Source organism: Panthera leo, chromosome A1, assembly GCF_018350215.1.
Source record: "Panthera leo isolate Ple1 chromosome A1, P.leo_Ple1_pat1.1, whole genome shotgun sequence".
In the NCBI taxonomy this organism is placed as follows: Eukaryota; Metazoa; Chordata; class Mammalia; order Carnivora; family Felidae; genus Panthera; species Panthera leo.
The window spans coordinates 65961815-65978788 of NC_056679.1; the positions used below are offsets into that span (position 1 = coordinate 65961815).

The 16974-nt window shown below is 39.8% G+C and overlaps 1 protein-coding gene across 1 annotated transcript in view; it reads left to right on the forward strand.

Annotated features, from left to right (window-relative positions):
- GPC6 (glypican 6) overlaps positions 1 to 16974 on the forward strand; it is a 1111907-nt gene that overhangs the window by 1070943 nt on the left and 23990 nt on the right. The gene's annotated exons all lie outside the window — the stretch shown is intronic.

Genomic DNA, 16974 nt, shown 5'->3' on the forward strand with positions numbered 1-16974 from the left:
ACGAAGCCCCACATTTTTATTTTGCATCATGCTCTGCAAATTATGTAGCTTGTTTAGAGGACCCAGACAGCATCCTACTGAGTTTGGTAAGCCTGGTCTACGAGGCACAGTTCTTTATACCTGGTAGGTTTGCGTTAAGTAGCTGTGAATTGAATTGACATTGCCACCAACGACTAACTGAACATGAATTTATTCATTTGGGGCCTGCTTTTTAGAAATCATGGCTCTTCCTGAGTTTAAGTCTCTTCGTGGACAGGCCTTGGGTCGATCACGAGAGTCCTGCTTATGATATTCATTTAAAGGAAGTTCTGTAAATGTGGAACTAGATTATTTGCAGGATCTACGTTCATTACTTGAGACAGGACGATTCATTAAATGTTAGAAATTAATTCGTGGAGCAAGTAAAAAGGTAGAAGAAGAGTTAGGAAAATCACTTGAGAAAACGTAGTTACTCATATTTTTAATATTGGCACAGTTAGCAACTGACTTTAAATACTTTCTTGATCAACATAAAAAGGCATTTCAAGGGAAAGGAAATAAATTATAATGCCATTAACCACCACACATTATAGAAGTACCTATTATAAAAGAAAATCCTTTCTAACTGAATTTCACTGTTCTGGAAGCTTTTTTTTCATAGAAATAAAGAATCAAATGCTAAATACTTGATTTCATTTTGGAATATTAATAGGATTAAAATAGCTTTGAATTTTCCTTTGACTCATTAAGCTAGAAAGTCAAGGTACTAAAAACATATACTTTTGCTTCAAAATAGGCAGAAATGGATAACTGTAGAAAAGTTTTTTTTTTTTTAATTTTTGTGAACTATACCAGAGCAAAAGGACACATTGGGAGAAATTTGAACCAGTTTTCATGCATAATTTGTCTATATATATAAACATATGTCCATATTTGTCATGTAGCTTTACTTGTCGAAAAATATCTTAAAACTTATACAGTCATAGAAAGTATCAATAACATAAAATTTCACATCCCCCTTTTAGAACCATGGCCTTAACATTTTGTAGGGAAATAAAGCTTTGGTTAACCTTGGCTCTGGCAGACCTCATTAAAATAACAGCCTGTCAGTTTCAAGTTTAAAATAACAGGGTTGTCAGCTTTATATGCAGTGGAACAATCTACAATTTTATTTTCGGGGAAGCCTGTGGGAAGTGCCGGAAGGGGCGGAAAGATTGGACAACACTGCCATCTGGTGGCCATGGTAGAAGACTGTCTCTAACCACCTACAGGTATGGCTGGACTTCTCTGAAGGCAAAGGTGGAATGATACTGGGTTGCCTTGAACTTAATTTCTTCTGTATCAACTTTTTGACAGGCTTCTGTCTTTAAAATGCATGTACATTCCCAGAGCCAATATGCAATTTATAACTCAAAATTACAGTAAATCAATAAGGTACTCTCTGCTCTTTGGTAACCTATAGCTTCTGCATTATCAATGGCTTGATGCAGTTAATATTCAAGAGAGTAAATCTTGTGAAAAGAAGGGGGGAAAAACCTTTAAGATTTTTTTATGGGTATCTTGGAAGAAATTCTTCAAACTTTTCATATATGATTTGTATATTTTTCTGGATGATTGTTATACTTCAGTAAAATAAACAAACATAAGCCAAGAAATCTTTGTGACATTGGCAGATGTCACAAACCTGAACGCAACATGTTTCCATTTATATAAATGGAAACAATTCTGGCGATATGCTGGATCTCAGCCAAATTGCAAATATGACCTAACTTCAATTCAGTTCTTTCCCTATGCATTTTGGGCAATTGGTTAAGGGGAGGCAGTGGACAATGGGAGAATGGCATAAAAAGAGAGAGAGAGAGAGAGAGAGAGAGAGATGCAAATGAACTCTGCTGATCTGATGTGCAACCTACCCCCAAAATTTCAGGATGTGCAGAATGCTCTCATGTTAAGCTAATAGCGTGTCTTCAACTCATTCAAACAATCCAGCCCTCTTACATCACTGGTCCTCACTTCAGATATGCTAAGGAAGGATCTTAAACCTGCATTCTAGCCACCAACCACATATGGCTATTGAGCACTTGAAATGTGCTATAGACAGAACTGACATGTGCTGTGAATGTAAAAACCGTACTCGATTTTGAGACCTGTGCCATCCAATATGGCAGCCACTAGTCACATGTGGCTACTGAGCACTGCAGATATCTGTAGATTGAATCGAGGTGTGCTCTAAGTGTCCCAATACACACTGAACGTTGAAAGACAAGTACCAAAAAATGGTAAAATATCTCATTAAAATTTTTACGTATTTATTAATGTTGAAATGATATTTTGAACAGAGTATGTTATTAAAATTAGCTTCAGTCTACTTTTGTTAGATGTGGCTGCTAGAAAATTTTAAATTACATACGTAGTTCACCCATGCAACTTGCATGTGATTTCTATTGGATATTGCTGCTTTAAACTTTCATTGCTTTCTGGCCCAGAAAGGCCATTCTGCCATTTCACAAGGTTGTTTCTCTCCCACTAGAGCTACAAAGGGGGATCTCTGACATCCTTGCTGCTTGTAGGAGACTAAGAGAACCTATTTAGGTTATTGGATGCTTAAGATATAAAGGTGAAAGTCAAGTGCAATTATATCATGGAGTCTAATCATAACAGGAGTAAATGGCACCCCTCATTGATGCTCCATGGGGTAAATTGGATCTTTAAGGTAACCAGATGGCTCCCAGGAAAAGGTAATTTACCTCACAGGGATAAGAACTTGATTTCCAAGAAAGAGTGCACTTTAGTCACCCTATGCCATCTGTCCCCATGGCGATATTTCTGTGCATTAAGAACTCCCAGCTCCAAGTGCCCTAGCAATATGTAAACTTACTAAACTTTATTAAATCTTTAAGAAGATAGTTGGGAAGGTGGTACTTTCTCCATTTTGAAACCAATTTGTAGGGAAATTCTATGACTTTGCCAAAGTGACAGTTAAAGCAAACACAACTCCAAGCACTGGGCACTTCTCTCCCTGACTGAAGAGGCTTCACATTTATGAGCTTTTGCCACTCAGGGTCCCTCTGCCAAAAACAGCTCTTTCCCAGTCTTCTACCTGCAAAATGCTATTCATCCATTAAGTCGCACTTCAACTGTCACCTCTTCCTTGGAGCTTCCCTTGATCCCTCCGTCTACTCAATAATAAAATGTTGATCATACTCTGCCCTACAGCCCATAAACGAATGAGTGATTTACTGTGCTTATTTATATGTAAATCTCCTGTCCCTACTGGGTAGTATGTTCCTTGAAGGCAGGACCATCTTGTATCTATCACTGTGTGCCCAGTATATTGTGGACACTAAACGTGTGTGTGTGTGTGTGTATGTGTGTGTGTAATTGAATTGACTACCCATAAATAGACCCTGAGCAACCATTTCTCCATGAAATAGGGAAGTTTATAAGAAAGACCTTCCTCCCTATGGCAATAAGTTATTTTGCAAGTAAGAACATCTAGAATTTAAATTTCACTTACAATTTAATTTGAAGTATCAGAATTTAAATTTACCCTCTGCCTATTCTACTTCGTTTATCTACCCATTCATTCATTCATTTGCTATCTGTTCAGTACTATTATAAACTAGGCTTTGTGCCAGATGGGACACCCATCTCCTAGGATGTGGTGAAAACAAAGGTCCTACCCCTATGTCACCTGCAGTTCAGGAGGGAAGACCCATTACAATAAATGGGGAAATCTTTATGACAGGAAAAACCAGAGGGATCTCTTGGAGCACATACTGGGGAGTGACTATGGATGTCAGAGGAGGAATCCTTTGGGGGACATTAGAGCTGAGACTCACAGATTTATCCACTAAATCATGCTCTTCTCTTCCCAATGTATAGACTCTCTGTTTGAAGTAGAGTTCATAGACATCCTTAGGTCTTAATGATTCGGATCTATGTTCTTGGGTGCATTTATTAGTATCTCACTTTGTTGTTCCTCAAAATCCCTTAAGCCCAAATTACTGGCAATTGAACTTGAAGCAATTCCCAATTCAATTCATGAAGGAAAAGGCAGAGCATTGTGTTAGATCAAAATGTAACACAATGGGGGCAAAAAATATCATTTATGTTCTACCGCATAGTACCAGTCTACATAATTAAGTATAAATGAAATCACACATGCCTTAAAGAGATTTATATGCCTTTTGTTACATACTCCATAAGACATTTAGGGTGACCCATCTCCACCCTAAAGGACTTTAGAATTTCAATACGTCTGATTTCCACCTACCACTTTCTGAATATTTGTCTGTGCTGTATCTGAGTTACCTTTCGAATATGTGAACATCTTTGCAAGCACACTCACTGGTGGGTGGAATCCCATTTGCAGTGACTTTCTTAAGAAGGTCCTGCACAATTACTGCAGTCTCAGGTGAGCAAGGGTAAGCTTCTCATTCCCTGGGAAGTTCCAAATATCTACAGTGGCTTCAGAGAAAGAATACACATCTGTTTCTTAGCTGCGGCATGAAAGAATACAGCCTTAATCATTTGGAATTAAATAACGAATTCTAAAATATTCAGGAGTGCCCAAACTCAAAATGTAATATTTTGCTACACCTCTTCCCTTTTTTTTTTTTTTTAAGTAGCAGAAATTCTTTTAATGTCCTGGATTTCATTCCCTGAAGATGAAATTTCCATATTTTAGGAGTCACTTCAGGTGGTTATGTGCTTAACTGAATCATGGCATTATGTCAATCAGAAGTAGAAGTAGAAATTCTATATGGATTTTCTGAGTATCGTCAAAGACCCTATGAAGAAGTAATAGTTGGCAAGGAATCAGAATTTTTTCCCAAGACTGGATGTTCAGAACATCAATCTTTGTTTCACATAGGCAAAATTGGGCTATTAAACATAAGCTTTATCTGACAGTTTTCTGAATCAGTGCTTTTGTCCAGGTCAATTCTATACAAAGGGATCAGTCCCAGGCCATTGTCATGATCTTATTGACATTAGGAAATGAAGGGAAAGTGGAGGAAATCTGTTCTTCAAACCACAAAGAATTGCTAAAAGTTTTCATTCCATAGCGATAGAAAAGATGGTGGTGGAAACAGATCATTGTTACTAAATATCCTGATGGCTTTAACGTGCCTTACGTAACTGCTAGAAATACTGAATTCATTCTCTTCTTTTGAGACTGCATCTGAGATCTTCCTTTCCTGCTTTATGAAGACCACATATCTATTAACCTAGTTTAGAATCAGTACTTGTCACAATACATGCTCTGGATCAGGGAAAGCTCCTTGGGGATGTCTGTGCCCACCCTACCCAGATAATGCCTGAGAAATGACAGAGAACAAAGTTAACAATCAAGGAAGGAAAAGCTGACTTCAAAAGCTAAGGGCAAAGAGTGAGAGAGCAAAGACTGGATAGCCCCAAGGTCAGAAATGAAGGAAAAGGAGGATTTACCAGGTGATGGTCAGAGAAAAACAGAATCCACTCTCGGTGCTGAAACTAGCTATAAATCACAAAGAACAAAGCAAAGCAAACAAAAAGATTGGGGGCTCAGTCTCAATGTCAGTCACAAGAGGAAGAACAAGAATATGCTTATGCTTTGTGGTCAAGCCTTGTCTATAAAGATACACAGAACTGCTCAAGAGGGAAAGTGACTTACTCTGGGTCAGGCAGCAAACCTCAAGTCCTCTTTACACTAGGCACTGATATCTATCTTTGGAAATGTTTAAATATGAGTCTAGGTGAGCACCTGTCAAGAATGCCCTAGAAGCTTTGGACAATGGGAGCTCCGCCGAGCCTCCGAATTTCATGATTCAATGATAAAACCACTCCTTGAAATTATTTCTGTTTTCACACTTGAGAAGTAAGCAGTACCACAATTTCACTATGCACTGTACAAAATAATACTTTGATTCATATGCATTTCTGCAGACCTAATGTCTCCCTGTCTTTTCCTTTTCACTATTGAATTCAATGTTAGTTCAGTGTCAGACTGTCATCTCCAAGGTATGTAGAATGCTTACTACCCTACTTGCCTAAAATGTAATACCGCAGGAAATGAGGCACAATCAGAACATGAAGTATAAACATGAGTATTTGAAAATGTATTGTTTTCTTAAAATGGGCTGCAAAAATCTGACCTGAACAACATAGGAAGCTATTTCTGGTTTTCCCATATTTATTCCACCATGAAGACCAGTGCTTTGCCAGAAAAAAGACCTCATCTGTCTTCTCAGGGTCATGCTCTTACTGCCATGTCATCACGTACTCAAGAAACTCCAATCCTGAAGCCAGAGGGGATGACACAGCCTCTAAATTTCTCGTCCAATTCCCAATCCCCTGAGAAACTCAACAAAACTAAGCATTGTCTTTCTGAACTTCAGGGATTCTCTCACTTCCTGATGGTTTTTTCATCTTTCTTAGTTTTCCCTACAAAATACATGTGTGTTTGTCTCCTTAGGGAGTAATGTAAAAAGTACCACACCACATGGAGAGGTATGTAATATTTTTCAAAAAATATGGTAATATTTTTGAAATATTTTGAAAAACATGGTAATAGACCAGAACTTATTATTGGATTCCTTGGGAATGTCTGTGAAAACCCAGAACGTAAGGCTGGTTTTAGGTTGTGTAGTGACTCAGGCATTCAGGACAATGCTTCATGTGTCGTGTGGCCAAAGTCTGCTTTGGGTTCACTGACAAACTGTGTTCCACGGGACCCTAATGTCATCCCCGAAACTTAGTTAACAGTTTCCTGAAAGGAAACATGTTGTGAGTGACTTCTCCATGCATTCCAGGACCTCCCTAAACATTACCCTGGAAACAATTTGAGACATGAAAAATAACACTAAAGACTTTCACACACTCAAAAGAAATGGGAAGTTGAAGTTGTAGGGAATAGGATGCTGAAAACGATATCAGCAGAAGGGACTTGAGTCTAGACTTGAACATAAATCAGGTGGCTGGATTGAGCAGATCTTGCATCTTCAGCTTCCTCGTTGAGTCAAGTGGCATTAGTAACCCCTACTTCCTCAAGAATATTGGGGGGGGGGGTTGTGTTTACAGACGTTTGGGCACATCAGAAGAGTTAGTATTCCCTCCGTGACTTCAGAAGTTTAAATATTCTACTCCAGACAGTCTGTATGTGTTTTCAAGTGAGTGTGAGAAGTTGTGAACAGGTTCATTCACAGACCTCTGTTTGATCACTGAAGGAACATACACGACTTGAATTCTAATGCAGGCTCACACCGTGAATTGAACTTGGTGCTGTAATAAATGATCATTCTTCTCTGGAGTAAAGCTGGGCGAGGTCACGATCTCTGAAATTGGATTATTAAACTCTCGGGTTGCAAGAATAGTATTATGCACTGTGAATTTCCCTTAACTTGACCAAGTAAAGTGGCCTTGCGCATGAGGTAAAAGGGAGGCTGACTTCGTTTCTTTAAACAGATTGTTTTCCCAAGCTAACAAATGACCTTCAGCCTATAAAATATTCACATTGTTTTTCCCCCTCAATATGTATTATTTAGTGTATAGCCCTTTAAATATTAACCATCTTTTTTCTAAAGATATGGTATATATTATTTACATCCAGTTACATTATGTTTTCATACTGATGAAATAGGTACATTGGAATCTTTCTGAAATCGTGAACAAATAGGCATCGGGCCAGGTGCACACAACAGGTACCCAAGGAAGTGAATTTTGGTGTGGGCATGATTGACGGAGGACAGTAGGTGGCCTTCTCACAGTTCACTTCTCACACTTCACAGGGAAGATCTAGGAGAAAGAAAAGGTCCAGTATAGATGGACTTTGGGCCTCAGGTAGGCAGACGGACGGCCATGGGGAAAGTCTCTTGGGGGAGATCAAATGTGCCCCATCAAAGGATCCACACGGGAGACAAAGGTAATAATAGTTCAAAAACACCCCAAATCAGTATTTAATAGGTCACTTGCTTAGAAAACCAAAGGGAAGTTACTAGAAATAGTGTGTCTTTATAAGGATTGTAAAGACTGCTTAAGATGGGATTCATTCCATTTTTACTTAAACTCTCATAGTTTTTTCCCCAAGCCAACATTGCCTTTGAGATCTCCAAGGCTCTTCTGTCATACCTGTGTAAATTACACCTAGAATGACATTTGAGATGACAAGAGACTAGAATCCTAATTAGAGGATTGGAGGGGCCATCTGAGATCCCACTCTCACTCAGGGGATAATCAGGTCAAGGGAAAGCACTTCTTTTTGGAAGGCCAGCAGAATTTGTCCATGTCTTCCTTATTCTCCAAAGGAAAGTCCAGAAGGGAGTAGCTGGCAGATAATCGATCATTTTTGAAATCTTACTTCCCTTAGCAGATAATCGGCAGCACTGTTCATGTATTTATTCACTCAACAAATATTTCTTAAGTACCCAAGACACGCACAGCACTGTTTACTGACTCTGCTGCAGAGCAGATATTCCCTGGGAGTTAGGAAATCACAGATGCACCGTAGCAAAAGGAGGAGCTGAAGACCAGGGCAGTGGCTAAAAGCAATGGCTTCTGCATGGATGAAAGCATCCCATTGTCAGAAGGGAAAACTTGGGGGACCATGATGCATTTTCTGTTTTTAACCCCTCTGCACGGAAATGACTAATTATCCAGCTTCCTCATCATCACCATGGCAAGATTCAGTGGCCACAAAAGAGCAAATATCAGCAAAGACTTATTTGCTTGGGAGGAAATATAGTTTTCCCCAGAAATTTTCGGGAAAATTGATATGAGTCCTACCATAGCACTTTGCTTAACCTCATCATATTTGCTTCATGTCTTTCTACCCCTTCCTACACAGGGATGCTAGGAACCTTGCAAGGGTAGTGACTAGGTACTGGCCATATTTGTATCCCCAGGGTATAGCATAAAACCTGACTTAGGGCACATTAGAACTGTTTAATGAATGAATGCTAGCAACAAAAGCCTTTTTCTTATTTAATCAATGCAATGGAACTTTTTCTGAATCATAATACACTTTCCTACCTCGTTAAACTGATTTCATCAATGACTCAAAATATATCCTGTCATTCCCCAGGCTATAGATTGGCAAGCTCCAAATTCTTTGGATCTCACATCTCTATCAGCAAAAGTCAGAATCATAGACACCCTTTAATAACTATTTATTCATAAATTATATATAAGTACTACTGAACTAATATATTTTCTATAACTTGTAAAAGGTATGCAAAAAGTAGCAAATTTTAAAAAAAAATTTTTTTAACGTATATTTATTTTTGAGACAGAGAGAGACAGAGCATGAACAGGGGAGGGTCAGAGAGAGGGAGACACAGAATCTGAAACGGGCTCCAGGCTCTGAGCTGTCAGCACAGATCCCGACACGGGGCTTGAACTCACGGACCGTGAGATCATGACCTGAGCCGAAGTCAGATGCTTAACCGACTGAGCCACCCAGGTGCCCCAAAAAGTAGCAAATTTTAAAGGAAGAAGTAAAACAAAGAATCTTTATTAGTTTTACTTGTAATGTTGCAGATGTATCAAGAGTAAGCCTACCATTTTAATATTGTTCACTTGTGCTCGCACTGTTTGAAATGAAAGAGATACAAAGTTTCTCGCAAAAGTCATTTTAAGTCACTCGTCCATTTAATTAGTTAAAACTACATAATCTAATCCATAAGCGCATTTAACCAGGACATGTGAACCGTGATAGATTTCAATACCCCAGGAATAAGATAATGGAAGAGAGAGCTACCACTGTGAGCCCCCTTCCACTCTGAAACTCTTACTCTTTCCACAGGATAATTGAGAAATGGCCATTGCCAGATGGACTGATTAAGAGACCTAGCAATCTGTAGATAGATTGAATATTAGAAAAGCTTAATTCCTCTTATGTTTTTATATTTAAAAAACAGAGACAGAAGTTCTCATGTTTTCATCCTGAATTACATTGAATCATCTTGCACACCCCAGGGATGTACATATATCTCCACTACCAACCCAACATCCATGCTCCAGAGACCATGGCTATAGGACATGTTCCTCTCGAGTGTGGTGGTGAAGAGTAACAATTCTGAAGCCTACACTTGAATTTGAATCTCATGTCCACCATTTACTACATGTAGGGCAAGTTTCCTCACCTCTCAAAGACCCCGTTTCCCATTTGCAAAAGGGCGTAACGATAATATGTCAGCACCGACAGAATTGAGGATTGCGTGTGAGTGCCTTAGCCTAGTGAAAGCTCACAGTCATCTCCCAGCTGCTTTGAGTCAGTCACTGCCCTGTGCTGAATTCAGCAAGTCTCTTAAATACCATGTGCCCTGACAACAACGTCTCACTTCTTTTCCCAACTTTCCATTATTTTTAACTTTTCCAAACAATACTGAAATGGTTGAAGAAAATAAAATGAACATCCATATGTTTCTCATGTGGACTCAATGATAATTGATTTTTCTCTTTTTGCTATTTTCAAGTAAGTTAAAAAACAAAGTCACAGGATACAAAATCAGTGTACAGACATCGGTTGCATTTCTATACACCAATGATGAAGCAACAGAAAGAGAAATCAAGAAATAAATCCCATTTACAATCGTACCAAGAACCATAGAATACGTAGGAATAAACCTAACCAAACATGTAAAAGATCTGAATACTGAAAGCTGTAGAAAACTTGTGAAAGAAATTGAAGAAGACACAAAGAAATAGAAAAACATTCCATGCTCAGGTATTGGAGGAACAAATATTGTTAAAATGTCAATACTACCCAAAGCGATCTACACATTCAGTGAAATCCCAATCAAAATTGCACCGGCATTCTTCTCAAAACTAGAGCAAACAATCCTAAAATTTGTATGGAACCACAAAAGATTCCAAATAGCCAAAATAATGTTGAAAAAGAAAACCAAAGCGGGAGATGTCACCATCCCAGAGTTTAGCCTCTACTACAAAGCTGTAATCATCAAGACAGTATGGTATTGACACAAAAACAGACACAAAGAACAATGGAATAGAATAGCGAACCCAGAAGTGGACTGACAAATGTATGGCCAACTAATCTTCGACAAAGCAGGAAAGAATATCCAATGGAAAACAGACAGTCTCTTTAGCAATTGGTGTTGGGAGAACTGGACAGCAACATGCAGAAGAATGAACCTGGACCACTTTCTTACACCATACACAAAAATAAGCTCAAAATGGATGAAAGACCTCAATGTAAGACAGGAAATTATCAAAACCCTAGAGGAGACAACGGGCAGCAATCTCTTTGACCTCAGCCACAGCAACTTCTTACACAGCACGTCTCCAAAGGCAAAGAAAATAAAAGCAAAAATGAACTATTGGGACCTCATCATGATAAAAAGCTTTGACATAAATCTTTTTTAAAAGCAAAGATAGGAGCGCCTGGGTGGCTGAGTCGGTTAAGTGGCCGACTTCGGCTCAGGTCATGATCTCGCGGTCCGTGAGTTCAAGCCCCGCGTCAGGCTCTGTGCTGACAGCTCAAAGCCTGGAGCCTGTTTCAGATTCTGTATCTCCCTCTCTCTGACCCTCCCCCGTTCATGCTCTCTCTCTGTCTCAAAAATAAATAAACATTAAAAAGAAATTTAAAAGCAAAGATAGTCTCCTACATAAACACAATACCATGATTACACTTAAGAATATTATTGGTAATTCAATAGTATCATCTACTGTCTATTTTGTATTCAGAAGTCACCAATTGTCTCAAAACTCTTTCTCAAACTGAGTACTTACCTCTTCCAAATCATGGATTCAGTAAAGGTCCACACATAGCATTAGGTTGTTACATTTTTAGTTTCTTTTCATGTAGAACAGTCTTCTTGGCTTTTTACAATTTTACCTCTTTTGAAGAGTCGAGGCTGGTTGTCTTATATTATATCCCACACACTGAATATGCCTGACCATTTATTTATAGTGTTACTTACTTTGTCCCTGTATCCCCAGTATTTCCTGTAAACTGGATTCAAGTTAAATATTTGGGACAAAATCATTTTTTAAATGAAATTATCAGACACCAGTCCTTAGATCATTCTTTCTGCTCTTTGATTTTGCTAATCCCTTTGTTTTTAGCGATCATTCCATCTTGTCAGTTTCTTCCGTCTTTTGTCTAATTTGGCAATTCTGTACAGATGGGTATGAAAACAGTACCTCTGTCTTCCTATTCATGGACCTTCTGCCGAGCCTTCAATGAAGAATCTATGCTTTTACTGGTGCCAGGAGTTAAATCGTCAGAAATCAGAGTAAACTCCAGACAGATAAGTTCCAGAAGAGGGTCATGTTTTCCCTGTGGTCCCCAACAGAGTATTTGGATGAGAGCCCTGCAATGTGACAGAAGTTAACTTTCAAAACCTCTCAGTGGCACAGATGCAAAACATTTAATACTCAGGTATTACCAGTATTTACTAACATTACAGCACTACGAATGTAACACTGGACAAATGGTAAATATAGCTGGCAAGTATGTGCGAAAGTTAATTTGTCCTGGAATGGTTCGTGTGGGAGGCAGAGAAAAGGCACTGCTGTAAATTCCCTATTTGACCCCAGCCCTTTGTTCCCATCAGATTTGTATAACGAATTAGGATTCACTGTTACTTCAGTAACACATTTTTTACTAACAGTTCTTGCTAACATAAAGCGTCGCTCACTGTTGTGTGCACTTAAATTTCCAGGAAGAAAATTTAAAAAACGACTCAGATCTGGAGCTACAGCAAAGTGGTCACATACATTATTCAGAAATAAAAATAAGAGACGACAAAATATTTCTCAACAGTGTAAGGATCGAAACACTTGCTTGGTACTGAAAAAAAAAAACAACTGCCATCATTCGGATATTCTTTGGAATCAAAGGCATGTGCGTCCCTGGTGGCTAATAGGGTCCCTTTTTTCCAACTTGTCTGCATCGGCATCCTTGGGCTGGAAGTGAATTGGCTGATGTTTCCGTGCAGAATGTTAAAATAGCATTTACATCTCTCGTTGCTGTTTTGCTGTTATGTCCACCGATCGCACGGTGGAAACGCCTGGCTCCTGAAATGCCAGAGTGAACACGACCTGATTACAAAATGTCCTGTCACGACTCAGAGAGGGCCCACATGCTCCTCACTTAGCCAGATACAGCCCATCTCTGCTCCCGCCTTTCCGACATGAGCGCACGTCGTGGGACCACACGATTTTGTGTTAGCTAGACTGTCTGTGGCCTTGTAGCAGATTGGGGCAATTAAATCTATTTTCCCGATCAGCATTCACTGAGCACCTACCTTGTGCTAAGATGTGTGTGATCAACTCGTCCCGGTTTGCCAGGACCTCCCGGTTTTAGCGCTGCAAATATGGTGTGTCCTAGAATTCCCCCGTGTCCCAGGCAAACTGGAGTGATTGGTCACCTGGTTCATCTAAGCCCTGGGGATGACAAGTTGGAGCCCCGTCCTTGCATCAAGAAGCACGTGGTCTTAGGGTCAGAAAAGCAAGCCAATTACAAAAGCTTGGAGTAATCAGTACTTAGAATCATGAACAGGGCACTGTGGACACAGAAAGTTGAATCCAGCTAACTGGGAGGCCAGACACTGCTCCTTGAAAGAGACAATGCTTGAGTGGGGTTTACAGAATGAGCAGCACAACATACACGGCTACATTTTGAAAACCTCAAAAGAGGAGATACCTGTGGGATGTCATGCCGTCTTAGACTTTCTCTGTCTCAAAATACATATGTTTGGTTCAGATTCCCACAGTGTAAAGGAGGGATTTTTAGCATTAAGTAAGCAGAGGAGAGAATGGTCATTTCTGGTGTACTTTATTCTGGGACAGATACATACACCTGACAGTACTTTAGTACTGAAGCTAGTGACAGTTTTCTGAATTAGTGGTGAGTATGTAATACCTGGTGCTTTTTCTGGGATTTGTGTTTGAGAACAGTCAGAATGAGTGGCTAAGGAGTGTCCGAGGTTGCAAAGGTTAGGGACACCGATGTGGCACCTTGTGGGACAAATCAAGTGAGGGATTTATTTTGGACATGTTTTATTTTGAAAATCATTCAAAGGTACTGAAAAAACGCTGTTTTAAAAAATTATATATTTCCATCTGGATTCATTCACCGTTAAAAATTTGCCACATTTTCTATCTTGCTGTATCTCTATACATCTATGTGATGATGATGATGAAGATGAAAATGATTCCTGAATCATTCTAGAGTAAGTTGTGGGAACCATAACCCTTTATTTCTAAATAGTCCAGCATGTATCTCCTAAGAACATGACATTCGCCTACATGACCACAATATAAGCTCATATTTGGAAAACTAAACACCAATACAATATTTTGTCATACAAAGTCAATATTCAAATTCTGCCAACTATCTCCGTAATATCCTTTCTGGCGATTATTTTTCCAGTCGAGTGTCCTATCCAGAATCAGACACTGCATTTGAATACCATGTCTGTTGTTCTTCTTAATCTAGAAGACGTCTTCAGCCCTCCCTTGTCTTTTATGACTCACATATTTGGAGGATCCAAGCTGGTTGTCTCATAGCGTCCATCAGCTTGGACATTGTGTTTGTCCGACATGTCCTCATGATTGGATCCAGGTTAGGAATTTTAGCTACATAAGTGATGTGTCCTTCTTGTCACCTCACATCCAGAGGCACCTAAAATCACTGTGTCCCACTACTTTGATCACTTGGTTAAGGTGGGGGCCTGCAGAGTTTTTGCACTGTAGAGTGACCAGTTTTCCTTTTGTAATAATGAGTATTCTATGGGGAATACTTGGAGATTGTGTAAACATCCTATTCTCCATCAAACTTTCGCCCAGTGTTTTTTGCATTTGTACCAGTTTGTTAGGGCTGCTGTAGCAAAGTACCACCAAGTGGGTGGCTTACAACAGACATTTATTGTCTCACAGTTGGGGGTCTAGAAGCCTAAGATCAAGGTGTTAGAAGGGTTGGTTCCTTCTGGGATCGTGATGGAATCCTTGAGTCTCTCCTAGCATCCACTGGTTTTCTTGCAATTGTTGATATTCCTTGGATTGTAGATGCATCACCCTGATCTATGCCTTTATCTTCACATGGTGTTCTTCCTGTGTATATCTGTGTCTGTGCCTAAATCCCCCCTTTTTATAAGGACAAAGTCGTACTGGATTAGAGCCCACCCTAATGACTCCACTTTTACCTGATTCTGCAACAGCCCCATTTCCAAATAAAGTCACACTCACAGGTACTGTGGTTAGGACTTTGACATCTTATGGGAAGGACAAAATTCAACCCACAACAGCGTCTATAGATAATACTTGCTGAGATTAATGATAACTCTGATAGTTGCAGAATGGTGATTTTTCTGTCAGTCTTTCAACATTTATTAGTTGGCTTTTGGGGGTTGTGTGTTCATATAATCGATAAACAGAATGTACATCCACCTATGGCTGTATAGAAATGGCCACATATCTTTCAAACAAAAAATAAAAAACAAATATCAACGTGCACCCACACTTGTGCCCCAAAGGGCAGCAGAAAAGGACTGGCTCTCATGGCAAATGTCCTTACCCAGTCAGATTGGCTGGCAGGAGAGCCAGGGGTTAGGGGAACCCGTGGACCAAAGTCAGCATGAATGGCAGAAATCAGAGAGTGCAGATCTTATGCCATCCTAAACCATGGCTGTGTGTAAGCTACTTCTTGGAATGTCATCGCTTATGGGTTCTTTTCATGCTCCAAAACAAAAGTAACATCGGGGTATGTACCGGGTTCTCAGATTCAGTACTCTGGCCATCTTTAGCACTTTCTGGATAGGCAGACATTTCTCAGTACTGAAGCCTCAGTCATCATCAGAATCACAGATAAGCAAGGGCCAAAGACCATATAAATCTGGAACTACTGAGAAACATGACTGGGACAGAGATCTGATGTTCCTTTGTGTTCACTCTTAAACCTGACAAAAGAGCTTTGGAATTTTTTGTAAAACGCTATACTCCATCCATAGTAAACATAGAATAATTTATTTCCAAAGGCTATCGACCTCAAATATATAAATCTCAGTGGTTGTCCCTTCTATGATGCTGTGTGGGTGTATGCTGGAGATGCTGTATCAACATGACACAGACAAGGTGGCTTAAAGAACAGTAATTTATTGTGTCATGGCTCTGGAGGTTAGGTGTCCAAAACCAAGATGGCAGAAGGATTGGATTTTCCTGAGGCTGTGAGGGAAGGTTCTTTTCCAGGTCCCTCTCATTGGTTATAGGTAGGTTTCTTCTTCCTACTTCTCTCTGCATTGTCTTATCTTTAGGCATATCTCTGTGTCCAACGTTTCCCTTTTTACAAGAGCATCAGTCATAATGGATTAGGGCCATCCTAATAACCTCTTTGTAACTCCCTTGCCTCTGAAAAAAGAAAAAAAAACCTACGTCCCAACAAGGTCACATTCTCAGGAACTGAGGGTTAGAACTTGGGCATATAAATGGGGGGGCACATAATTCAACCCTTAACAGATGCATTTCAACCATCCATAGACTTTCCTAATGTTTACATGGGCAGAATAGAAAGTCAGGGGTGTGACTGCATGAACTAGATGTTAATTATGGAACCAAAATGGTACTGAATCCCTGTCTTTACCCTTTCTGCAGGTGAAAGTCAGTGCTGAGCCTGAAAACAGGAAAGATGGGGTTACTAAGCTTTTTCCTGCCATCCATCCATAGGGCTGTGGATTTTTTTTTTTTTTTTTTTAATTTTTTTTTTCAACGTTTTTTATTTATTTTTGGGACAGAGAGAGACAGAGCATGAACGGGGGAGGGGCAGAGAGAGAGGGAGACACAGAATCGGAAACAGGCTCCAGGCTCCGAGCCATCAGCCCAGAGCCTGACGCGGGGCTCGAACTCACGGACCGCGAGATCGTGACCTGGCTGAAGTCGGACGCTTAACCGACTGCGCCACCCAGGCGCCCCAAGGGCTGTGGATTTTACACTTACCTGTATTTGGAATGACTCTTCTCTTCTGGCTGTAGAGATTTTTAAGTGGGTTTGGGTTGC